This window comes from Belonocnema kinseyi, chromosome 2 (assembly GCF_010883055.1).
Source record: "Belonocnema kinseyi isolate 2016_QV_RU_SX_M_011 chromosome 2, B_treatae_v1, whole genome shotgun sequence".
NCBI lineage: Eukaryota > Metazoa > Arthropoda > Insecta > Hymenoptera > Cynipidae > Belonocnema > Belonocnema kinseyi.
The window spans coordinates 105,928,259-105,954,526 of record NC_046658.1 but is presented as its reverse complement, the minus strand read 5'-3'; the positions used below and the strand labels follow the sequence as shown (position 1 = coordinate 105,954,526).

Sequence of the window (26,268 nt, the reverse complement as noted above, 5' to 3'; positions counted from 1 at the left end):
TAAAATAATTTATACTCCTATTATTATTATTTTGCGATATTAAAATTTAAGTTATTTAAATTTATAATTTTCTATTTCCTTTATGTAATATTTTAATAGTAATAAAATAATTCCAATTTGCCTGAACATTACTGGTAAAATTTATTCTCGAAATTGTGACCTTCATTTTCACTCTCGAAATTAGCAGTAGAATTTTTGTAATCTTGTAAATGCAAGCCGATATAAATTAAATTTTTAATAGAATCGAAATTTTTGTGTATATAAGTGTTTCTATTGAGATTACAACCCTCCTCATGTGTGAACATATTCACTTTTAGTGACTTCTCAGCTTAAAGTAGTAAATCTTTCCATTTGTTTCAAGTACGTTAGTCTGTGGCAGCCCTGTTTATGCAAAATTTCGAAAATTACTTTATTAGTCGATCGGACTGGAGTTATTCTCATTAATTATGAGAGAAGGTTATAGATTGTTTCATACAATCGAAATTCACGGTTGAGTTTTTAAAATATATTTTCAAACTGTGTCCTAATTACGCCTGGAACACATTTGTTTCAAATTTTGGCCTACCAACGAACAGTTTTCTGAGGTTTTATAACATGAAGATGTCCTTCAATTTTATCCCAATTTGATCATGCTTAGTCCTTAGTGGATGCCCCTTAAATTCTATCGTGTATTTTATATAGGAAAGATGAGCAACTACTTTTAAGTTAAGTAGCTTTTGACAACAAAAAAAGGGATTATATGTGAAATTCAAAATGCAAAATTATTCAATATTTGTTCAAATTGTAATGGCTACTATTTTGAATTTAGCATAATACCGCTTTTTGTTTTGCCAACAAACATCAGGGTGTCTACCTGACCGAGAGAAATCGAGAAATGACCGGCATTTTTTACTTGAATGTACTAACATGCAATTTAAAAGTGGTTCCATTTATTTTGTTACTTTAATTCTGATTTGAAACAGTGGATTTTCTAAAATAATTATAATTCCGATTTTATTATTGATGCAAGTTTTTTGACCAGGGAAATTAATTAATAGTTTAAGATATTAATTTTGTTTGTCTACTTGGGCAATCTGAAGGACCTGGGCTCATATCCCAGCGGATCTAGAGAGCGTTTTTTTCGTAATCTTAAAAAATTAATCAATATTTTAATAATATTGATTATGACCAAGTAGACAAACAAAATTAACATCTTAAACTATTATAGTTCTGAGTTTGGGACGACGAATTTCAGTACAGAATTATGATTTTAAGTTCAGGGCAGAGAATTTCCGTGAAGAAAAGTGATAATTTTTTTTTTGGACAGGAAATTTTAGTGATAAATTATAATTTTGAATTTGGGACAGGGAATTTCTGTGAAGAAAGTAATTTTAAAAATTGGGGCATGGAATTTCCGTGAAGAATTATAATTTTTACTTCAGGATAGAGACTTTCTGTTCAGAACGTTCAAATGAACGAGATTTTTCACTGATTACTTTTTATACCAGAAACAGTGCTAAAATATTCATTCATTCATATTACAAAACAGATTACAAAAAAACCGAAATTGCACTATTTTAAATTTTAGCTGGAACTGTATTTGTAGATAAAATAGAATTATGAAAATTATTTCGTTCATTTAAATGTTCAGAAGGTCAGGTACAGTAAAAAATGATAATTTAGATTTCTATTGCAAAATTCTCTGTTCCATATCAGATTTTTAATTCTTACGAGCAAAAATTATGTGATATTCCAACTCAAAAACATAATTCTTTTCTTTATTAATCCCTCTTTTGTGGAAAATTTAACTGTCTGAAAGTGCAACTGTTTTTTTGAAGTTTAATCTTTTTTGTATCAAATTCCGACCATTTGGTTGAGAATTAATCTTTGTAGGTTGCAAATGCAACAATTTGATTAAAAAATCAATCAAATCACATTTTTAAATTCTTTAAACAAATATATTGTATAGCTGAAACCAAAAGGTTGAAAGTCTGATTAAAGCGCTAATTAAACAGGAACAATTTTTGCATAGGTTAAAATTTTTTTTATTGATTTCACAGTTTACTTTAAATTTTGTAAAGGTTAGAAGGGTTCAATACAAATAAGTGAAATTAATAGCAGAATTTGTTTTCCAAATTTTGTACTTTTCCAAAACATGGATGTGAACGTATATCATTTCTCCGCATTTCTTACTAACCGAAGAAATCCGCATGACGTTTAAATTTTGTATGACATTTGAAACTAGCAAAGTCACATAGTTAATTCAAAGATATGAAAATAAATCAATCAAAAGCACATTGGGGTGTTTAAAAACAAAAATTACTTTTTTCAAATATATTTCAAGTTTGTTGATTTGATTTTTCAGTATGTTTTTACTCTAACTATGCAGTTTTTCGGTACAAGATCACAATTCTTGTCTTCAAATATCGATAGCCAGGGAAAATTAAGAATTGGTCAAAGAAAAGTTCGGGAATTTTGCAAATGCAGTTTTGCGGTCACTTTGTTGATACAAGTATCGCTTTTAATGAAAACGATGCAAGTAACTTTAGCCGCCAATGCTCGGTGCACAAGACAAGTTGTTCCCATGCGTAATGGACGCATGGAAAAAAAGAAAGAGAATATTAAAAAAAGGTAGAAGTAAGGTGGACCAAACGGAATTACCGAGGTCTGGAATGACAGGGGCTGGATGGGGGGGAGGGGGGAGATGCGCTTGACAGGGCCAATGAGTTTTTGGTAGGGCAGCTGCAACACCATCAGCATCAGAAGCATCAGGAGGAGTGCAAGCAAGCAGTCCCCCCAATTTATTACCTCATCGTCCCTTCGCATTTATCTTATTTTACTCCAGAATCCCTCTTTCTCTTTTCTTCTCCCCTATTGCGTGGTCTCTATTCCCTCGCCTCTTGTCCCGGTCTTGATAACTATAAGGTGCCAAAGTACCTCTTCGTCAAAACTCTTTGGAGAAATGGACAGACGCTTCTTTCGTGCTATTCTGTTTTCGTCTCGGATCTAACGATCGATTATCAAACCGGGACTTGGTCCAGGCCTTGGATATAGCCTCAAGGTACCACAAGTCTAGCACTTACTCCTATGATTATACGGTAGCAGATGAGCAGACCGATTATCAGGAAGCACCAATTTTTTATGGCCTATCCCTTCTAAATAATACCCATTTAGGAAGAAGATAAAACGATGATGGAGAGTAAAAGAACGCCACCAAATAAAATCACTCATAAACACTCCGAACTCACTTCGTCGTATTCCCTGTAGTTAGCAGGTACCATAAACTACGTTACCCATTTGAGCAGAGGGGATCGCGCCAGAAACTGCGTTTGGGAACAGGTAGAGGGGGGTCAATGGAAGTAACGCGAGGAACTTAGATATCTTTCAGTACTTTTTCTGGTGATTAATTTTAACAAAGTTTACAAGTTTTGCAAAGTAAGGTCCTGATATGATACAGTTTAATTATAACCTAATGTTAGAAACACCAAAAACTAAGGCACAAAGCACAGAACCTACGCTAGTAGAGGGGACAGATTTAATTTGAATAATCCGAACTCCTGAATAGCGTAGTTAATATAGAATATATTTAATGATGAGTAACAAATAACTTACACATAATTTAAGTGAACTTTTAGAATGATAATTAAACTCGCTCGGTTAATTTCAATTACGCGGACGGTCGGTTTATCGCTCATAGACTTTCGCTTGAGTTCTTATTTCGGCAACCCGCAAGCGACTGACGCTCTCGCCCTTAGTTCGCCCAAAAAACCTTAAGCCCTCTTACGTGTGACGCCAATAAACAATGTTATTTTAAACCGCTAACATTCGTTCATCCTGAGGCTCAACATGACCTCAAGTTATTCGCACGGAAAAAGTGATTATGACTAGGTACATATATTTGATTTTTTCTCGCTCTCACAAGACAATTTCTTATTACACACTGCATTAAACGCTCTCTTACATAAGATCTCCACATCACGTATGAGTTTGCGCATTTCACCCTATTCGTAACGATTGATGTATCCAAAAAGTAATTCAAAAGGGCTTCTCCTTGTGGTTTTGTTAGGCGGGTCATTTAGATTTTTCTGAACAAGCGAGAGGCATTTGTCCCAATCTTTTCCTTTTGAGCTGAGAACGCTTCCTTATATTATGAAAATGATCTGTACTTTGTTCTTTATACCACTACGTTTGCCTGGGCGTAACAAGGTGAATGTAGAGCCACCAAAAATTTTTTAATTTCTCAGAAGTGAAGCGCAAACATTGAATCGGAGTTGGTGCTCTAAAATCTAATGTCACGTCTGCAGAGCAGTTTCTAGAAAAATGTCCGTGCAGTTGATAATTGTAACATTTTGGTTCGCCGTTCTTGTTTTTGATAGGTGGACGACGATCGGATTGAGTGCGTGATGACCTGTCTCTATTCTTCTTTGCCTCCTGCGCTGAAAGGCGAGTGCCAAAACTGATAGATCTATCAGTTTAGGCATTCGGATTTTCAGCGCTTCTCTCACTGGACGTCGACTCAATCGAGCTCGTCTTGTTATATTTAGTCGCATCTATTTTACTTGGTTTGTCCATTCTAATCCGCTCTACGCACTGAGTCTTAAGACGCTCAAAAGAACTAATATCGTGTAATAGTTCAACATTGCCATGAGTACGTACGGCCATTGCTGCACCTTATTTGTGCCTGGACCAAAGCATCACTAAAACTTGCTATTTAGTGTCGCGCAAATCCAAACCCAACTCCACACATAACTTTACTTGCGCGTAAAAGTAAGTAGTTATTAACTCACTCTTCTTCTTAACTTTCTGTGTCATACACTTCGACGACTTGTTCTCTGAAAAGATATATGAACCTCAAAAAGCTGCTTCAAATTCCTGTCAACGTTTACATTATCGTGCTCTAGGGTGATGAAATACCCTCATGCTATCGAGCGTTCCGACCCACTCTTTAGCTCGAGACAATCCCGGCTCGCCCCTAAAATCTTATATACTCTTGCTGATATCTGGCATTATGTGCTAATTTTTTGCTGCATCAGAGCCATTGAAAGCTTCAAGTCGCGATGAACCAGGCGCGTGACTCGGGTTCACAGAAAGTTTTGTCAACTAATTGTTGTAGCCGCGCCTCACACCGTCGAATATCCTGAATCAATGTCCAAACCATCTGTTCCATTGTCAAATTTGATAGAGAAATTGCTGTTCCAGTGGATTTGGGGGGGGGGGGGGGGCCGCTTAATCCGTAAAAGTCACGTCGAACGTTGAGGTAGGCTGAGATGCTTTGTCTCTTTCACCGCTCAGATCATTGGGTGCCATTAAGTCACCAGGCTTACGTAATTCCCTTCCAGTCGGAGTCCATCTTCCTCTTCCGTCTCCTGATGACCTCCGCCTTTACAATTTCGAACACGTTATTTCCGGGCTCTCATTGCTTTTAGCCAATTTGTCTCTCCAAACGCGTGATTCAATAAATTGACTAACACCCTTGTGTCCTGATCGCCGCCATCTTGAAATTTAAGCGTCTGGAGAAAATTCCACTCTAATGTACAGGCTTCTTTTCCCACAAAATTACTAATGAAAACCGCACTGTCGACACACCGCTCAAGAATCCCAGGGATATCGATAAAACCCACTTCTGAAATGTTAGAAACACCAATAACTTAGTCACAAAGAACGAAGACCACGCTATATGAGGGGAAGCAAGCGACTGACGCTTGTCGCTCTCGCCCTTAGTTCGCCCAAAAACTTTTACGCCCTCTTCCGGGTGGCGCCAATAATCAATGTTATTTGAAACCGCTAACACTAATAAGTTATAAAATCACGTTCATATTTTAGGCTTCTCGCTATTTCATTTGAATGCCAGCTGAATTAATGGAATCCATTAAGAAAAGGTAAATTCTTTTTTATTGGACTGTCTACCATTATATTTAAAAAAAAACTACTCTTTGGTTAAAAAATGATCTTTTTCATTAAAAAATTTAACTATTTGGTGAAAAACTAATTTGTTTCAGGTAAAAATGCGTTTAGTTTGTTGGAAATTCATAGTTTTTGGTTGAATTCAACTGCTTTTTATTTCAAATTAAAATCTTGTTTGAGTGAAAAATCAACGACCTGCCAGTCATTTATTTTTTAGCTACCTTTGGTCTAGCACAGAACAAAGATTATTTTGCAATTAATTGTCTTTAAGGCAATAGTTGACAAATCGTTTGAATTAAGAGAAAATTTAAGAGAGATAAAAGTTTTTCTTTGCGTTTGGTTCAAAAAACGCGTATAAAAGGAGAAGGTTCGTTAATTCAAGGGCTATGTTGATAAAAATTGTTATTAACAAAAAAAAAGCGATTAAGATTTCTGCAAATTGAAAACATTATTTTTCATCAGCATGATTTTCTCAAGATTTTTTACAAAAGATATAACATCCACCTTGTAAATAAAGTTATTTTACTAGGACGTACAAAAGATTGCACACGTAGTTGTTAAAACAGTACCGGTTTTAACATTTGTTGGGTAGAATATGGAAATAGAGAATCAATATTTTATTCAACCTTTTAACATGGATATCTGTTGAAATCATTATGATTTAAGGAAAACAAAATTTTCGGATTTTTTTTCTGATTTTGAGTAAAAATAGTCCTTCATACTTTACATTTTCTTTCTTAAATTTATTTACATTTTATACAAAAGAAGTTTTATGAACAAGTATGTGTTATAATGATGTTAAATTTGATTTAAGGGGGTCACCCCGTGTCTCCGGTCGAAAAAATCTATTTTTTTGCCTAAATTTATTCCTACACATGTGTAGAATATGCTGGTGAAGTGATATTTCAATATTCGAAGTCGTTTGAAAGTTAAAGATGTTAGAACGACTAGGTATACTGCATTGCTTACATCATTCTTGAACTTTCAAACGCGTTTTTCTCGAAACCACGTTTTTCGAATTGGCCGGCATAATATTTTAAAAACGGTTGGACCGATTGCTTTGAAAATTGTAGGGTAGATTCAGAACATGTGTACGCATCGCCTGAACTAGGATAATTAGAAAATTCCAAGCCGTTTTTATTTCGTAAGAAAATAATCGAAAAAAATCATAAAATTTGAAAAAAAGTCAAAGCCATGTCAATTATTTAATTTTCAATATTTTCAAACTATCTTAGTTCAGGCGATGGTCGCAGCTTTACAGAATAAAATGCCGTTGGTTTGTTGATTTCAAATAAGCCGTTCGCCCGGAATCATGCCGGCCATGGACACACTTTTTTTGACATGGGTGTCTTCGGAGTGGCGCCACACGCATTATAATCAAGATTTTTGGTTCAAATTTGCACAATTTCCTAATCAAATGTGAATAAATATATAGTGAACAGTTGAAAGTTGCATATTGTTATCGTTTAAAAAATATCCCCAAAAAATTTTTAAAAACGGGCCGTCACACGTGGTGGCCCCCTTAAAGAGTTCATTTTACAAAACAGTTTTCAATTTTTCACGATCTAACCCTTCTCCGGATATTAATTAATTTATCAGTAAATAATTTAATCAATTAGTCAATTATTCAATCAGTTTTTCCATTAATTTCATAATTACATAATTTATTTGAATATTTGTATGTTACCTACAATTGACAGTCATTGTTCTCCTTTGCGATTATTTTTTAAATATTTTTTATTAACCCTAGAACGATCCCCCGGAGTAGTGCGCTACCCCATTCAAAGTTCAAGTTATGCTTCTGACTAAGGGCATGTGCCGTTTGGTCCGAGACCGTGACCATAATTCACTTCAACTATTCAGCATCAACATTTTGGATTATTTATAATAAATCTGAATTTTAATAATCAATTTTACTAGTATTGTTTAAGATTTTTGTCATTTGTCCGATTCCTCTAATTTCCTCTACTTCTTTTGTTCAAATAATTATGTTTTTTTAAGGAAAAGCAAAAGCGGCTTGTATTCCCTTAAAGTGTGACTACTCTTCTTTTGAAATCTGATTTTTCTTTTTAAATCGGCCATATTGTTGAGAAACTACGTTATTTTTGATAAAAAAAACGTCAATTTTGCGGAGTTTTTAGGTCTTTTTTCATGTTTAACAAATTATTTAAGATTTATCAAAAAATTAACAGAATATTATTATTACCATTGTTTTCTATATTAAAAAACGAAAAAAATTTCCGACCTCAAAATTATACTACAAGTATATACTACTTATATACAAATTATACTACAAATAGAAAGAATTGTACCACGCTACAAATTTGGGGTAGCGTACAATCCCGGTAGACGGTTAGAGGATGAGCCAGCTACGTGGGTCGTTCTAGGGTTAATAATAAATAAACCATGTAAAACCAGTTAATTTATCATTTTGCCTGAATCCACTTTCGATAACAGATGCTCTGAAAGTCATTTTTACAAATAAAATATATAAAATATGCACAAGATTAATCATTTTAAGAGTTTTATTTAAGTATTCGCTAAACAATTAAATTTTTTAACGTAAATCGTCTGTTGATGAAATAAATGAAGTGAAATGAAATGAAAGTTTCATGGTCATAACTTGTGACCTGTAAGAGCTAAACCATTTATTTTTTATTTTACGCGGACTTTGGTCCGCTATCATTTATTCTGTTACACTATTGTGAAGGATATACACAAAACAACCTACTAAAAAAACCAAAACGTTTTTGGCGGAAAAAGGCAAAAAAATTGTTTTTTTTTTTAAAGAGTTATAACTCTTCACCTATGAAGGCTAGAAGATTATTTTTTTATGTTTACGTATAATTTCTTGCTTGGCAACTCTTTCTCTGGCGTGATAAACTTAGCTTCACGTACAAACGAAGTATTTTGAAAGAAATTAACACGATTAATTTGCCCGGAAAAAAATTCAAAAGTGGTCGACTTTGTAGGACCATAACTTATGGTCATTATATATTTTGTTTAGAATTACTCAAAATCGCCTCTACCTTAATCAACATTTGGATCATTTTTTGTGTGAAATTAACAGTTCCAAAGTACAGATACAAACTTGAGAATTTGATTTCTTAGTCTCTGTTTTGAAAAAAATCGGGTTTCTTTATGAAAAGTTATAACTCGATACCTATTAGAGATGGAAGGTGTTTTTCCTAACTTTTTCAGAATTTTGTCTAGTTTAATTTTGCTGTCAGTAATTGTTCAGACAGGGCAAAAGTCATCTGATTATTCCCAACTGAGGTAAACTTTTTCGTGGTTACAGACCTGTAGAGTGCTGCCTCTAGCGGAGTCTACCGGAGACATCTCAGATTCAGCACGGAAAATTGACCTCAGTTGGGGTTAATCAGATGACATTAAATGATTACCTGCAATGTTTTGTACTCTCAGTTTTTTCTGTAAAACTTTTGGAACTTTAAAAAAAATATTTCCGAGATGCGTCGCTGTCACTTTTAGCAAATTCGGAATTTTCATCAGGACCCCTCAATAAAACGTTTTACCAAAAAAAACAAAAAAACACACTTTATCCAGTTAATATGTCAAAAAAGTACGAGATGCCTGGACTGTTTTGCGTACTTTTTAAATACCAAAGTTACTGTGGCGCACTATTAGTGCATACAGAAGTGTTCCTGGCTACTGGGCTATGGTGGAAGCTGGCCGGTTGAGGAACTGGAAGGCCCTGAACTTGACTGACTCTTCCTTATAGGTCTACTTTGCTCGTTCTATAAATGAGAGAGAGTTTATGTATGTGTGTGTGTATGTATGGGTAGATGTATGTAGGAATGGATGTAGAATGTATGTATGTAGAATCGTATAGTGTAGACTACATCGTGATACACGCTTGATGTGTATGAGAATCAAATATATTTACACACCGGATATCAGATATCGTGAAGAGGAAAGTGATCAATTTTGTAAGCACAATTTTTCTACATCATGTGTCGCTTACGTTAGCAGCATTTTCCTGTTGATTCTATAAGCATAACAAAAATGGAATTTCAACTTTTTTTCAAGGTTATCATTTTTAAAATCGTATCACCGTACAACTGGCAAAAATAATATCGGATGATAAATTTCCATCCCTATACATCACGGCTTATAATAATTAGAATACGATTAGTAGAAAAAAACACGTTTTCTCCCCAGTAAATGCCGCTAATCTTCACTTGTTTATGTAATTTGTTTAAAAATAGCAAAAAACATCTTCAAACTAATTTTTATTCTAAACATTACTGGCAAGATATTTTGTAGACAATTAGAGAAAAAAGGTATTTTTTTGCCCATAAACTCCGGCAAAAAGCATTTGCTCGTATAAATTGTTTAAACAATACATAAAAGATATTGAATGATAAATTTGCATCAGTAAATGCAGATAATAATCGTTTGTTTATATAATTTTTTGCAAAATTTATAAATAAATATCGGTTGACAAGTTTTCTGTAATGAACATCACTGAAAAGATATTTTGTACAGAAGAAGAAAAAACTATCCTTTTCGCATGTAAAAGCCGTTTATAGACATATATATATATTTTTTTTAATCGTACAAAAATATCAGGTAAAAGGTTTTTAATGATCAAGTTTTATTTGAATCGTAAGGGAAAGCCAATTATTTGTTTATAACCATTAATTTCACAATTAATTTTTTTTAATGCACTCCCGCGCATTAAATGCAAACGACAAAGTAAACATTTTTTCAAGAAGATAAAAAATAAGGTAGAAATCGAAATTTTTGTCTCTCTTTAACTCACAATTAAATGTCGTAAAATCTGTAAATCGTAAAAATTTATTGTTTTTTAAGATAAGTGATACAGTTGATGAATGTCAAGTGTAATATATTTTGTTTACTATATTTGGTAATCATTTAAAACATTATCAATCGTTTAAAGAACTTTTGCCGCTGCAAATCGCTAAAAGTTATTTTCTGGGATTAATGATACAAATAATGAATTTTAAAAGTGATATACTTTTTAACGATATTTTTTAACTATTTCAATCATTTTCACTTTTATAAACAATTTTTCTTTCTTTGAACAATTTTTTTCCCTGTACATTTTTGAAAATTATTACTTTTTGGAATCGATAACGCAATTAATGAATACTAACAATTCTAGTAATGACATAATTAATGAATGTTAAATTTAATATTTTTGTAGAAAACAGTTTGAAGTTATTGAACTGTCTACCGGTACGAAATTCTTTTCATGACTAACCTATTTTTCAGAACCTATTTTTCAGAAAATTTTAGCTTTTTCGAATATTTTGTTAATAATTGCAAACTGCCTTTTACAAAAAATATCACTCTTAACATTTATTAAATACAATATTATTTACAGAAAAAAAGTACCTTTTACAATTCAAATAGGGAAAAAATTGTTTAAACAAATGGAAATTGTTAAAATAGTTGCCGAATATCCTAAACGAAAAAATGTTTCTTTTAATACTCATTAATTGGGCCATTAATTCCAGAAATTAATAAATTTTCACATGCCGGATAGGCATGATACATATAGAAATTGTTTAGAAATTTGCAAAATATGTTGAACAAAAAATGCTATTGTTGACATTCATCAACTATATCATTTATCCCGAGAAATAGAGTAACTTTTCAAGAGTTACTGGAAAAAATATTTTTCAAACTAATATTAATTATTTAATAAATAACTGCCTAAACCGTTGAAAATTAGTTAAATAATGTTGGGACACTTATCACTCATCCAATCAGAATAATTATTGTTGGGGAATTTGAACAAATACCGTATTTAGAATGAATTTTACATAAAACTCCTATTTAGCAGTTTTTTTTTAATATTTCGGGCACGTTACAGTGAGGTTTTGGAGGTCAAAATAAAAAATTATATTTTGGCTGGAAATTATTCGTTGAATATTCCTTAAAAGGTGTGTAAACTTTAATTTATAAATATTATTTAAATATATACTTTTTCCATTTTTTTCGACAACCGAGCTTTGCCCATTTAAAATCATGTTTTAGTTAATTAATGGTTAATAATGTTGAATCTTAGAACTGTTTAATTAATAAAATTTCAAAGCCATCAAGTTTAATGTCATTTAATTTTAAATTGTTCAACTGAAAAATGTTAAATGATTATATTTTCTAAGTGTAAATTATTGACAGTTTGATTTAAACTTTTTTAATATTCAATTTCAAAAGTTTAATACCAAAATAAAAAAGTTTTCAGTTTTAATTTTTCGAATTTTTTAATTTTAATGGGCTTCACGAAATTTTGCGCACTGGAAAAAAAAACGGGAAATGACCAGAATTTTTTGTCCGCTAAAATGGGCGCCCTGAATGATATAAAAACGTGGGGCAAAGAATTTACAAAACAGAATTTCTGTTTAAGGCTCATACTCGTAAGTTGCATAATTTTGTAGTTCCTAATTTGCAAAATTTTACACTTTTTGTAAAATTGTTACCATAATAAAAATATGTATTATAGCAAACATATCTTTGAACAAAATGAAAGCGAATTATGTGTCACCGTCATTTGATTAATAAAATAGAGGGAGGGGGGGCTTATTATTAACTACGTTAAATATTGAGTTTAAACCTGTCATTTTTATAGAAATAAGTGTGATAGTCATTTCGCCTAGGAATTGTCAATATTTCCGAAGAACTATATTTGCATAAGATGTAGAACACGTTTATTAAAAATAAACCAGGGTGTCAGGCCCACCAACCCATTTTTTTTTTCAGTTTTTACCTGCCAAATTGAGCTTGACCAGGAGATGATTTTAGGAGAAAATTAAGGGTTATTTCGTGATGAAAGCAAATTACTGGGGTTGGCTGTCTCTCTATCTTTCTCTTTTTCTTAAGATACATGCTTAAAACGTTTCGGTTGTTTTGCTCCTTTATTACCTTGAAAGACCAGAAGCTTCACCAGATTAGCTAAAAGTTAGGTCAGGAACGCATCGCTAGAATAACTAGCTGATGCATTTTTATACGAAAGAGTAAAATTTATTTTTACGTAGTTGATTGTAAGTATTTTCGATAGATTTTAATTCAGGGCATCACAGATATTTTTTGTGCACATTTATTTGTTTATTTGTAACAAACTTTATTGTTAAATAATAGCAATATTATACGCACGCTAAAGCGTTCAGGGGAAATTCCTTTGCTAATTACTAATATATAAATATAAAATAAGAATACTTCGATTCCAATTTTAATTTGTACAGTTTTAACGTTTCAGATTAGCGCAGAAAGTCTAATGGAAGATTGCAGAAAGCTACCTACAAAATATTCATTGTTTGGAATGCTTTCAAACTCTTTTAAATACTTTTGAATTCTTGTAACTTCCTTAAAATCTTCTGGTTCTAAAATAATTTAAAGAATTCTTTGAATTCAGGGAATTCAAAGAATGCACAAGAAGAATACTTAAGATTTTAGGTTATTTAGAGAAATAAAAAATTCCGGAGAATTAAAAAAATTCAGATATTCTCACGAACTGAGAAAATGCAAAGAATAAAGAATATTCAAGGAATTCATGATATTCAGGGATTAAGGAAATTCTGTGAATTTCAGAGCATGTATTATACTGAGGGAATTTAGAGAAAATATTTAAGGAATTGAGGGGTTGCAGAGAATTCAAAGAATTTCAAGTATTTATAATATTTAAGTAATTCAGAGAATTAAAGGAATTCCGAATATTCAAGGATTTCAGGGAATTGACAGAATTTAAAGATTTAAGGGAATTTAAGGAATCCAGAGATTTTCGCGAAAGTAGAAAATGCAAGAAATTTAGAATATTCGAGGAATTCTAAGAATTCCGGAAATTCAAGGATCTCGGGGAATTCGGAGAATTTTTGGGATTAAGGAGTGTTTACGGAATTCAGAATATTCCAGAAATTTTGAGAAATCAAGGATTCCAGAGAATTCTAGGAATTCATAGATTTTCGAGAATTCAGAAAATTCAAGGATTTTATGAAATTCAGAGAATATAGGATTCAGGTAATTCAAATTATGTATAGGATTCAAGTAATTCAGAAGATTAAAGTAATTCAGGGAATTCAAGTAATTTAGAAAATTTAAGGAATACAGAGAATTCAAGGAATTCGGAGATTTTCAGCAATTCAGAAAATTCAAGGATTCAATGTAATTCAGAACATTTCCGAAATTTGGGGAATTCTGAAATTCGTAATTCTGAATTTTGAAATTCTTCAGGAATTCAGAATATTCCAGGAAATTCAGATAGATCAAGGATTTGAGCAAGTTCAAGGAGTTTAGAGGTTTTCGTAAATTCAGAAAATGCAAGGAATTCAGAATATTTTAGAAATTCTGAGAATTCGAAATATTCAAAGACTTTAAGATATTCCAGTATTTCGGGGAATTCAGATAATTTCAGGAATTTCAGAGTGTTTAGTGTAATTCAGGTAAATCAAGGATTTCAAAGAATTCGAGAAATTTAGAGTTCAAGGGATTCAGAGATTTTTAGAAAATCAGGCAATCTGTCAAATTTGCATTCCTCTAAATCTAAAACTGTTCATTTCAAAATAGAATGAAAATGTTTCACTTTAAGTTTTGAAATCTGTGAATTCTTATTTTTTAAGTTTATAAATTTGATATTGTACCATTTTTTAGCAGTTTAGTTTAAAAAATGTCCGTTTGAAACGCTCTTAATTTAAAATAGTCCATTTTTAAATTGTCAAATTGATTAATTTTTGGTTTTGAATGCACAATTTTGAAATATTTGGAAATGAAAGCAAACCATTTTCAGCCTTTTAATATATGCTTATTAAAATTCAATGTAGTTTGAAGTTAAAATTAACTAAAAAATAAATTGAAAGATCCGTATTAACTAAAACGTAAAATATATTTATTTAGAGATAATTAGTTTCCAATTATTAAGTTCATTTTTTTTTAATTTCGAAGATTTAAAATTGATGTCCAAGAATATCATGTTATAAATTGATAATTATTTCCTTTTACACTTATGTGTTTCTGAACCTTAAGTAATAAAAAGAAACAATTTAAAAAAAGGGGTAAAAAGGCATCTCTGCGAACCAACTTCATGCTGCGAACAGAATGTATATTAGCTGCGAACACTTGTCGATTATTATTAGTAATTTTGTTTTTTTTAGTATATTTAAATTGCAAATGAGTAAGTTAAATCTGCAAGTTTATCAAATGCAAAATTTAAGTAAAAAATTTGCATTTTACAACAGTTATTAGGCGAAGTTGATGTAATAGTGTTTAAGGAAAGTGACCAACTATCTTGGATGATAACTCTCCGCCAATTCACTCGTAAATCTTCGCCGTTTATCTGTCAGATCTGTCTGCCCCTAACCACCAAATACTGAGAAAAAATGAAAGCCTCACTGTTAGCTTTAAGGCAATTATTACCTGCCTCGCAGCTTATTATTTTTTCTTAGTGACCTATCCCACTGTTACATATTTCGAAGTCCTAACCTATGTCAACAGTAAGCTGAAGTAAATACATTAGACTGTTTAAAGCTCTTTAGATTGTTTTAGGATAATTTTGAGACAAAAAGCTTTTTTCCTTTTAGACTTGATTTTTCCTCGTGATAAGCAACGTATTTCTTAGAAAAATAAATGTATAATAATTATGTAAATGATCTATGCAATTACTTTTTAAATCTGCACGTTTTCTATTACAAACAATTTTTCCAAGATTAACACATAAAATATTTTAATTTTAAATTAAGAGCATTAGATAAAGAAATTAATTTTACAGAAAACCATCTCAAACTTGTTTTTTTTTCAGTAGTTATGAGAAAACCTCGCATTAAAAAGAAATATTTATTTGCAAATCTGTTGATGAAAATATGTAGCGTAGAGAGTTACCACTGGACCGGAAACCAGAAAGCGACCGGGAATCGCTTAAGACCGAGAGAAAACTAAAAATAATCAGGAATTCTTACGTGGGCCGAGAAAAGATAATGTATTAAATTTTAGTTACAGACTACACACTCATGCCCCTATTCTCCTCTTACCCCTTTTTTTAAAGAATTTGTTTTTCTGTTTTCAAGAAACTTCTCCTTTTTCTCGTTTTTCATTGAAATACAAACTGAATTAATAGAATCTAATAAGAAAGTCCAACTATTTTTGTTTAAAGTTCATTCTTTTTGGTTAAAAAGTCAACTATTGTATGAAAAAGCCATCCTTAGTTTAAAATTAAATTATTGTGGTAGAAAAATTGCCTGTTAAAAAGTATTTGTTTGTTGTTGAAAAAGAACTTTTTTTGTCAAACGTTCACTGCTTTTTACAAAATTCGCCTGTTTCGCTTGAAAATTCAACTACAGTGAAACTCTTCTATAACGCCAATTTTGGGGCTGACGGTGGGTGGGAACAAACTCATTATAGCCCGCTTCGCTTTTGTTTGTGCACGCTTGAGTGCTCCGCCAAGTGACAACATCAGACCCCGCGCACACCGCGCAGCTCCTGTTACACCTACTTGTGGCGCCGCGTCAATTCTGGGAAGGGCTATAGGAGGGAGGGCTATTAAAGAGTTTCACTGTATTTGGTTAGAAATTTAACTATTTAGTTAAAAATTGGTCTCTTTTAATTGAGAGTTCAATTATTTGATTATAAATGCAACTCTTTCCTTAAAAATTTGTTCTCATATAGTCAACTGTTTGGCTCTTAATTCATTTTTGTTAATTGAAAATTATATTATTTTTGAGGAAATTCCACTATTTGATTGAAAATTAACTTTTCGGTTTTAAATTCAACTGTTTTCTAGTGAATTCGTCTTTTTGGTGTGAACATTCACCTATTTGGAAAAAGGGGAACTATCTGTGGCTGAATTTGATTACTCTTATTTGAAAATTCAACCATTTGGTTGAAAACTCATGTTTGTAGGTTCAAAATTTAACAATTTAATTAACAAATCAACCATTTTCTTCAAAAGTAACAGAATATTCATCATTTTTGGTAGAAAAGTCATTGTTTTTGGTGAAATATTCAACTTTCTTAGTTTAAAATGTAATTTTTGTTGAAAAAACCACTGTCCATTAAAAAGTTCGTGTTTTAGTTAGAAAATTCAACAATTTGGTAAAAAATGCATCTATTTACTTGAAAATTTGCTTTTTTTAAGTTTATATATTCTTATTTAAATGAAATGGTTTGCTCACAAATGAATTTATTTTCGAACAGTCAACTATTTGGTTCAAAATTTATTTTTCGTTGTTGAAAGTTATATTTTTATCGAAAATTTACATTTTCAAGTTGATAATTGAACGGTCTTCAAAAAATTTATCTTTTTTGCTGAAAAATTTAACTGTTTGGTTGAAAAATTGAATTATTTGGTTAGAAATTCAATTATTTCATAAAAAGTCAACTATTTTCTAAACCATTCAACTTTTTATCATTGAAAGCTCAATTGTTTGTTTTGAAACGGAATGTATTTCTACCTGAAATGTTAGTAATTTAAAGGATTTTATATTGATTAAATATAGTACCTATATAATAAGTTTATTTCAAAGCATTTATTCCAATATTTTCGAATAAAATCATCCTAGTTTCGTTGTTTTGAGAGAATTTTGGGCTGTAAAGTCTTTAGTTGCCAAAAACTACATTTTTGTATGGCCGAGAAAAAAAATGTTAAAAAATGTGTCATTTTTTATGACTTTATTATTTACTTATTTTTACTTTATTACTTTATTATTTGGAATGTTTCATTATTACGTTGAAATTTGAAGAGTTCAATATTTTGGCTGTTTTAATTTGCAGTTTAGTTTTCATTATTTAAACTGGAAAAATCTTCACCTTTAACGGTTTGAACTTTTTCATTTCAATGACCCGGAAAACTTTTTACCAACTAGAAACAGAAGGGGGCATATTTAATTATGTGTTTATCCTGTAAAGAAATATTCAAAAATCTTAATCGCTTTCTCAGCATAGGGGATGTTAATTACTTTAATTATTTTTATGTTTACTTATTTATATCGATAAAACAAAATTATTATAAATTCTTTTGATTAAATTGATGACTTGTTTGTGTTTTTGAAACGCGATCTTACAAGTTCAGCCACGAAGGCAATACAAGATACTTTTACTGGAAATGACAGTGACACCAGAATTTTGCAATATTGCAAAGATTTGCATTGTAAACGAGGTGTTCAGTTTCGTGTAATTCTTTTTTAGTAGATCGATTTAATCAAATTATTTTTCTCACGTTGTTATGATAGTTGACAGATAACTACAGATTAAAGTGCTGCAGCTTTCACAAATGCATTTTCATTCGCATACGATTACAAATCATGACATCACGTTAAAAAAAATGGCTGGTTTGCCCTAAAACCAATCAATTATTGTACATTAAATTTTGAAGATACAATGTATACTGCTTTTTAGAAAGATTAATCTTTATAAATATTGTGTTTTTTTCGCTTAGTCAATTCAGTATATTGATTTCTTAAAGGCAGTTGTTTGCACCCGGGTCTTCGGGGTTCGATTTCCCAACCAAACGGGTCTCTTCCGAAACTATTTTTTATTCAAACTGTTTCTGTAGCGTTTGAAAACTAAAAAACTGAAATTTTAATACGCCCGAGTGTAATTCAGAGAAAGCTAACAGGACGCACCCTACTAGGTTCCCTATGGCATGCGCATTTAAATTGCATAATTTTTTTTTTAAATGCTACTTCAATGCGCCTGCCAAAAGGGAACCTAGCAGGTCGGGTCTTGTTAGCTTGTTTGGTTTACACATAAGACCGAGTGCAACTCAGGGAAAGGTAAAAGGTCGCACCCAAAGGGTCCCCTTTGTCAATCGTTTTAAAATTACACGAATTTCTTTTTTTAAGTGTAACTTTAATGCGCCTGCCAAAGGAAACCTAGCAGGGTGCATCATGTTAGCTTTTCTGGTTTACACCTAAGACCGAGTGCAACTCAGAGAAAGGTAAAAGGTCGCACTCTACAGGGTTTCCTTTGTCAAGCGCATTAAAATTGCACAATTTTCCTTTTTTTTAAAGTGCAACTTTAATGCGCCTACCAAAGAAAACCTAGCAGGGTGCGTCTTGTTAGATTTCTCTGGTTTACGCATAAATCTGAGCATAAACCAGAGAAAGCTAGCAAGGCGCATCCTCCTAGATTGTTTCTGACAGGCGCATTCAAAATGCACTTAAAACAAAAATTGAAGAAGTGCAACTTTAATACACCTGCTAAAGGCAACCTATCAGGGTGCGTCTTACTGCTAGCTTTGCCTAGTTTACGTATAAACCGGAGTGTAAACTAGAGAAAGCTAAAAAACGCGCCCTGAATGTTGCTGTTGTCAAGCGCATTAAAATTTCACTTTTTTTAAAATTACAAAGTGCCACCTTCATGCGCCTGCCAAATGCAATCTGGCAGGGTGCGTCTTATTAGCTTTCTCTGCTTTATGCTCAGGTTTATGCGTAAACCAGAGACGCAATCCAATTGTACTTTTTAAATTTTGCAACAAAATAGAAACAGTTTTACTAATAAATTGCTGCGAGAGAAGAAATAAAATAATAGTCAGAATATTTATGGATAAAAATTAGACCTAAATATTCGACCGATTGGCCGTGAAATCTGCCCCCGAAAAACCTGATTTAAATAAATGCCCTTAATATGAAGCTGTTCAGTGTTGAAGTATCATAATCGAAAGTTTCCTATTCCTTTCATCCAAGAGTGATTTTGTTACGTGAGTTGCGTGAGCAATTTTCTCGCGACTTGCTCCGCTATATGCGACACCGTCGATCCAATTTCAGAGGAGAATCTCCTATACGCACGTGTACTATAAAATTGTCTGGAAGGCAAACGTCGGCATTCAATATAAAACCACGCGTGTCATATATGCAACAAAAGGCGAACTCCCTGCTCCAGAGTTTAGACTAAGACTTATTATTATAGAGTCAAAAGTTCTCGAATGTAGGTCAATTAAATCTTAAATATCACTCTATAAATCTGTGTTGGTAAAAATTTAACTAATGAAATCAGTACTAAGGATTTTCACTGATAAATCAGTTTTTTATTTCGCTGATTGAAATCACGATACACACAGGGTTCGCAGTATTTCTCCTATTCCCCTGTGTTTTCCCTTTTTTCAAATTCCCCTTTTACCCGGATTTGTTTAACTATATGATGTTTGAAAATAGAATTGTTCGTTTTCCATCTAGAAATTATTCTATTAAAAGTCGAATATGCTACCGCAAGTAGCCAAATTTTTTTAAAGTTACAGAAATATATATTATAATTAATTAAACTTTTTAAAATGTGAATAATTTTAAACTACACTATTTAGGATTCAAATAGAAACTTGAAGATAAAATTTTATTTCCACTATAAATAAATACTATAAATAGTAGTACCTGACACTGGACCATTTAAAGGTAGCTAAACTAATAATTTAAAAAGTGCTCAAATAAAAATTAATTTCTTTTCTTGATTGGAATAATAAAAGGCAAAATAAAATTTCTATTAATTTAAATCTGATAAAAAGGGCACTGCTTTTTCCTGAAGAGTTCTAAAATAATGAATTATTTTCATTTTTCAATTGATTTCTATAGGTACTTTTCTTTCTTCTAAACAGATACTACATTTGCGTACATTTTCCGACATTTTACCTTGAAAATGTTTTAAATCGAATGATGTAGAATTACAATTGTCATAAATCTACCATTTAAAAATTAAACCTTATTTATTGAACAATTTCTAAGTTATCAATTGTGAATGTAAGTCTTCATAAATGAAAAATTTTGCATTAAAGATTTTGAAAACGTAGCCGCTTGAAATTTAACTATATTTTATTGTAGAATTAAAGGTAAACGATTCTCAAACTTAAATTTTTAATTTATTTTGTTTTAAACTTTAATCGTCATTTTAACTAATTTCCAATTATATACCATTATACATATCAGAATGAACATGATATTTTTTACAAAACCAAAAAAAAAATACTTAGAGATTTAGTTTGACCATCATAATTAAAAAATTTTTAACTCGATTAAAATTAAAAAAGTTGTATAGGGTTTTCAAGGTTTTAAAAAAGTAGCAAAAATAATTTTTTGATCAGATTAAGCAGTCTAATCGAAATGTTCAGTAGATAATAAAATATGAATATATGAATAAATGACATTTTTCGATTGCCTACAAATTTGACAAGTTTCTAGAATTTTAACAATTTTCGAAAATGATGAACATAAAAGTTCTTTTGAACATATATTGCTAACTAGAATGATTAATTTCTTAAATTATTGAACTCATTTTTAAAATTCTTATAACTCTTAATACTTAAAAATGTGATACTATGGATTTTAAAATATTTAATGTTTTTAACATTTAAAAATAAAGAAGCCATTAGCGTAAAAGCGCGTGTGCATTTTGTTGAAAAGGGATTTTGGAAAAGAAATTTAATAAAGAATTTAAATTTAATTCATATTATCATTGAGTTGGAAAAGAGGAAATTTTGGTCTTTAAATTTTTTCTAAATTGAAAGAGGTAATTTTTTTTATTTACTGGTTTAATTTCTAGATTATTTTTAATTGCTTCAAATGGAAACATTTTCATCTTTAAAAGATTGAATTTCTTAATTTAAATGACCAGGAAAAAACCGGGAAATGACCAGGAAGTTTTATGTTGCATTTTAGGGGCACTCTGCAAAAAGAATAAAAATTAAAAAATTCTTGATTCACATTTACTTATGCAGAATCTTTTACATTAAAAGTTGTTAAGAAATCTTGAATTCAAATTGTTTATAGTGCTCAAGTGTGTATCAAGAATCACTTTTGGGGAAAAATTCAGTTTACGTTGAAAATACGTTTTCTCAAGATATCGGACAATTTTAGTCAAAACATTTGATTAATTATATCAGTAAGATTCCTGAAAATTTTGAATGATTTACATTTTATTTAAAAGAATAAACCTGAAATTTTGAAGGCTAAAAAATATGTCAAAAAATAATCTGGGAGATTTAAAAATAATCTTTTTAATTTTGCAGAATTAAAAAAATTGTAGGAAAATTGAATTATTTCAAAAGGTATTTGATTTTTTTTGGTGAACGGATAACCAAGCATAGTATCTATTTTCTGAAATAATAGAAAAGAAAAGCAAAGAATCCAAAATTATTTAAATATTCTAAATCTTGTTCAAAGTATAATGATTTTTGATTGAAAATACAAGTTTGCGATGTTAGACCCCAAAAAGCCTAAAACGGTAAAAAAAGTATGAATGTTTTTTAAATACTTAGGATTTTTTAAATAAAAATAAAAATTTAATTTAAAAAGTCAACTGTTTCTTTTTTGCAACTTTGTCTTTTTGGGTTGAAAATTATACAATTTTGGTAGAATATAGTTTTTTTTTTGGTTATGATAATTCAACTACTTCGTTGAAACATAAATTGATTTCTTGAAAAATTAACTTTTTTGGGCTGAAAATCATCCATGTAGTTTAAAACTTTTTGTAGAAATTGTGTCTTTCTGGCTTGCAAATTGAAACAATTTAGTTGTAATATTTTTCCTTTCTTGACTTATAATTGTTTTGGTATAAAACTTTTTTTTTAAATACTAATTTGCCGCGAAGAAAGATTTTTATAATTTTTTTCAATAATTTATTGAGTAATTTCGAAGTTTTAGTTTAACTAAATAAGACCATTAAAAAGCACGAATGTTTCACAATTTGCATAATCTTCCAAATTTTAATCTATTCTATAAACAACTTCAAGTAATTGAAGCCAATCAGGTTTTAGACTACAAGGATTTCTAGATTTTTTAAACACATAATTACATCACATTTTTTAGAGAGAATTTGTTTGGTTTGTAGAAAAAAATTGTAAAAGGAATTACTTCGATACCTAAGCCTAACCTTTCAATAAATTATTTAGCTCGTATCGAATGCCACTTCTCACAAAAACACATAAAATATTAAATTTGACGAATAAACGAATAAAATTTGACGAATTGAAGGAGCCAGTAGAACGTCCAAACACATTTCTCCATTGGAAAATAACAAATAAGTGGTTGAAAGGTTCCTCATAAAACACTAATTTAATATTGCTGCTGACAAAAAAATAGTACAGAAATTTTGCTTCTAAACCCAGTCACTTTGGTCTCATTATTCAGTTCGTACTGGTATCCAGCTCGTACTGGTTTCCAGCTCGTACTGGTTTCCAGCTCGTACTGATTTCCAGCTCGTACTGGTTTCGTATAAATTTCGTTTTTCTCCGCCGAAAAAACACGGAAATTAGGTCAATGGTTAAATTGCAACACGAACTGTCTAATTTTTAATTGGGATAAATTCATACTTTTAATTTCAATAGAAAACAAACAATTCTTGATCCACTGAATGCTCTCCATTTGAAGTTAGATCCGGTAATGGTCTACCACTCGAGGTTTTTGTATGGTTTCATTTGACCCCCGAAATTAAAACATATCTTTTTCTACCGTCTTTGACATTAAGCTTACGATTTTTCACATTTCTTTCATACCTATGGATGGATAGGATCCATAGGTATGAATTGAAAACTGAAAAAACGTATATTTCATCGTATACTTGCTAACCACTTGTTCCTTTATTCAAGCCCCCCCCCCCCCTCTTTTAACGAATGTTCACTTTTTCATTTATACCCATGGATGAATACTTAGCCATCCATACGTATGAATGAAAAAGTGAAAAATCGTTATCCATCCATAGGTATAAATGGAAAAGTAAAAAATCTTAGTCCATCCATAGGTAACATATGAATGGAAAAGTGAAAATCGTTATAAATTTATTGGTATGAATGGAAAAGTGAAAAATCGTTGGAGAGGGAAAAATATTGAAGAGACGAAGAAGTGGTCAACAACTGAGGCTGTCAGTAGGGCATGTGGGTGAGGTATTTTAAGTAGCGTGAAAAAGGCGACACGAGAGTGAGAGAGAGAGTAACAGAGAGAATGACGGATGTTTAGTGTGACAAGTAAAAGCAAGAGAAATTCTCTCGTGGAGGAAGAGTGAACTCACCATTTGAATGTTGGGAAGTACGAAAGCACAGTGTTCGAGTAAGGTTGCTGCGGCTCGTGTTGACTACTTGCTTCTGCTGACATGGGATTTCTGCGAAATATTATGTTCCTCTCTTTCTCTCTCTCTCTCTCTCTCCTCGTACTTTCCTCCACCCCACATACTTTTTCCTTCCTTCTTCCTCCTCGACCTCCTTCTTTCTTCCTTGGCCATTGGCTCTACTTCTACCTCTTCATACAAGGTGCACGTGCATCGTCTCTTCACGATTCCACAGTCCTGCCTCACTTTTTTGATCTTATAATTGCTAATCGATTCGATTTATTAAGAGGGAATGCGTCTAAAGAAGATAGAATTCATCCTGCATTTCGTACTTGAATTTTCGAAGATTTGAAGACTTGAAAAGTCTTAAATAGATTTAACAAAGTTGGTTACTGAATTCAGGTAGGGGGTTATTCAGGTAGTGTTAATATAAATGTGATATTGTACAAGGAAAATATAAATGTGAATAACAAGGTTTTAAAATGCTTCAAAATCTGAAAATTCGAGGTATGCAGTTGTTTATTCGAATTTTTAATACAAATTTAGACACGCTTGGAAAATTGGATTTTTCGAAATAGAAAAAAATTTGAATGTGTGTACATCAAACCAGGTTGATTTCTTTAAGCTAGCATAATTTTGTTAATCAAAATGACTCTTTTCCTTTTGTAAAAAAATGAATCCAAAAGCCAAGTCGAATCTTTGAAACTCGAAAAATTCAATGTTCCAAGCGTCTCTAAATTTGTATTAAAAAATCGAATAAACGACTGCGCACCTGTAATGAAAATTATTGATTTTATTTTACAAGTAAAAGTCTCTCAGTAGAAACTTCATACTCTTTTCCATATTTCCCTCTTTACCCCTTTTTTAAAGAATTCCTCTTTTTCCCCAGTTTTCAAAAAACTTCCCTCTTCCCAAGTGCGAATTGCCGGAGCTGAATACACGGCCCAGTGTTGGTCCAATTTTTGCAGCCAAAGGTTGGCTAAAGTTATTGGGCCAATATCGGCATTTTAATCGGCCTAGTGTTGACTCAGTACTGGCAGCCGATATTGGATATTTATATTTTCCGATCCTCCACCGATGCTTAGCCCAGTATCGGCACTTTATTGCGTCAAGTATCACTTTTAGTACGGGGAACCATGTTTCACGAGGATCAGCCAAAGTCTGGCCTAGTGACGGCAAATTACTGGGCCAAGTATCACTTTTATCACGGCAAACCATGTTTTATTTAAATCGGCCCAATTTGGAGTTAGTACTGGCAGGCTATGTTGGCCTTTTATATTTGCTGATCCTCCGCCGATGCTTGGCCCAGTATCAGCACTTTATTGCGCCAAGTCTCACTTTTAGTACGGGGAACCATGTTTCACGAGGATCAGCCAAAGTCTGGCCCAGTGACGGCACATTACTGGGCCTAGTGTCACTTTTACCACGGCAAACCATGTTTTATTTAAATCGGCCCAATGTTGAGCCAGTGCTGGCAGCCTATATTGGCTATTTATATTTGCCGATTCTCTACCGATGCTTGACCCAGAATCGGCACTTTGTTTCGCCAAGTCTCAGTTTTAGCACCTAATAAGTAAATCTTACACGAAAGATAAAAAAAAATTATTGGAAAATTGTCAAAGTTCTCGATGAAATTTGTTAAGTTCTGTCATTACAAATTTTTAATGTTTATGAAAAATTACATTTCCTGTCATTGCACAAAGTTGTAAAGCAGGCTACAACGGAAAAAATGAAATATTACGCGAAGCAAAATTGTAATCGATTAAAATTATTTATTTAAAAATTATTGTATTGATATTCCTGTTAACATTTCGTCGCATAATAATAAATAATTATAAAAAGAGAGCTTAAAATTTGGTTCTTTAACTTTTCTGAACTGCAGCTTATGAGGATGACTTTTTCACACAGCTTCAACTTGTCGGTTTAGCGGAGTGGTCAGCACGTCCGACTGCTAGGCAATAGATTTACGTATATAGATGTAGGTTCCAATACCCCGTAGCGTTAGAAATTTTATTTGTAATATAATGTTCAAAATGAAATATATGTATTCAATCTAAACAGGACCATTAATATTTATATTCAAAGTACTCGTAATCAATTAATATTTATTTTTTAAATATCTTTTTTGTTATATCCTCAGACCGTAGCCAGTGTTGGGCCGACAATGGCAGCCAATCCCTGGCTGCCAAGTCAAGGCCATAGTTATCAATCCGGCAATGACGCGACGATGGCAGCCAGGTTTGGTCCAATACTGGTACCCAGTGTTGGGCCGACAATGGCAGCCAAACCTTGGCTGCCAAGTGCAGGCCATAGTTATCATTCCGTCATTGGCGCGATAATGGCAGCCGAGCTTCGGCAATATTTTTACCAACTATGGGCCAATATGGG

At 31.8% G+C, this 26,268-nt stretch overlaps 1 protein-coding gene across 1 annotated transcript in view; it reads right to left on the bottom strand.

Annotated features, from left to right (window-relative positions):
- Positions 1-23,924, bottom strand: part of LOC117167390 (cholesterol 7-desaturase) — an 89,192-nt gene extending 65,268 nt beyond the window's left edge. The window contains exon 1 of the mRNA XM_033352280.1: positions 23,845-23,924. The gene's annotated coding sequence lies outside the window, so the exon portion shown is untranslated. The remainder of the gene's footprint in view (positions 1-23,844) is intronic.
- Between the last annotated feature and the right edge of the window lie 2,344 nt (positions 23,925-26,268).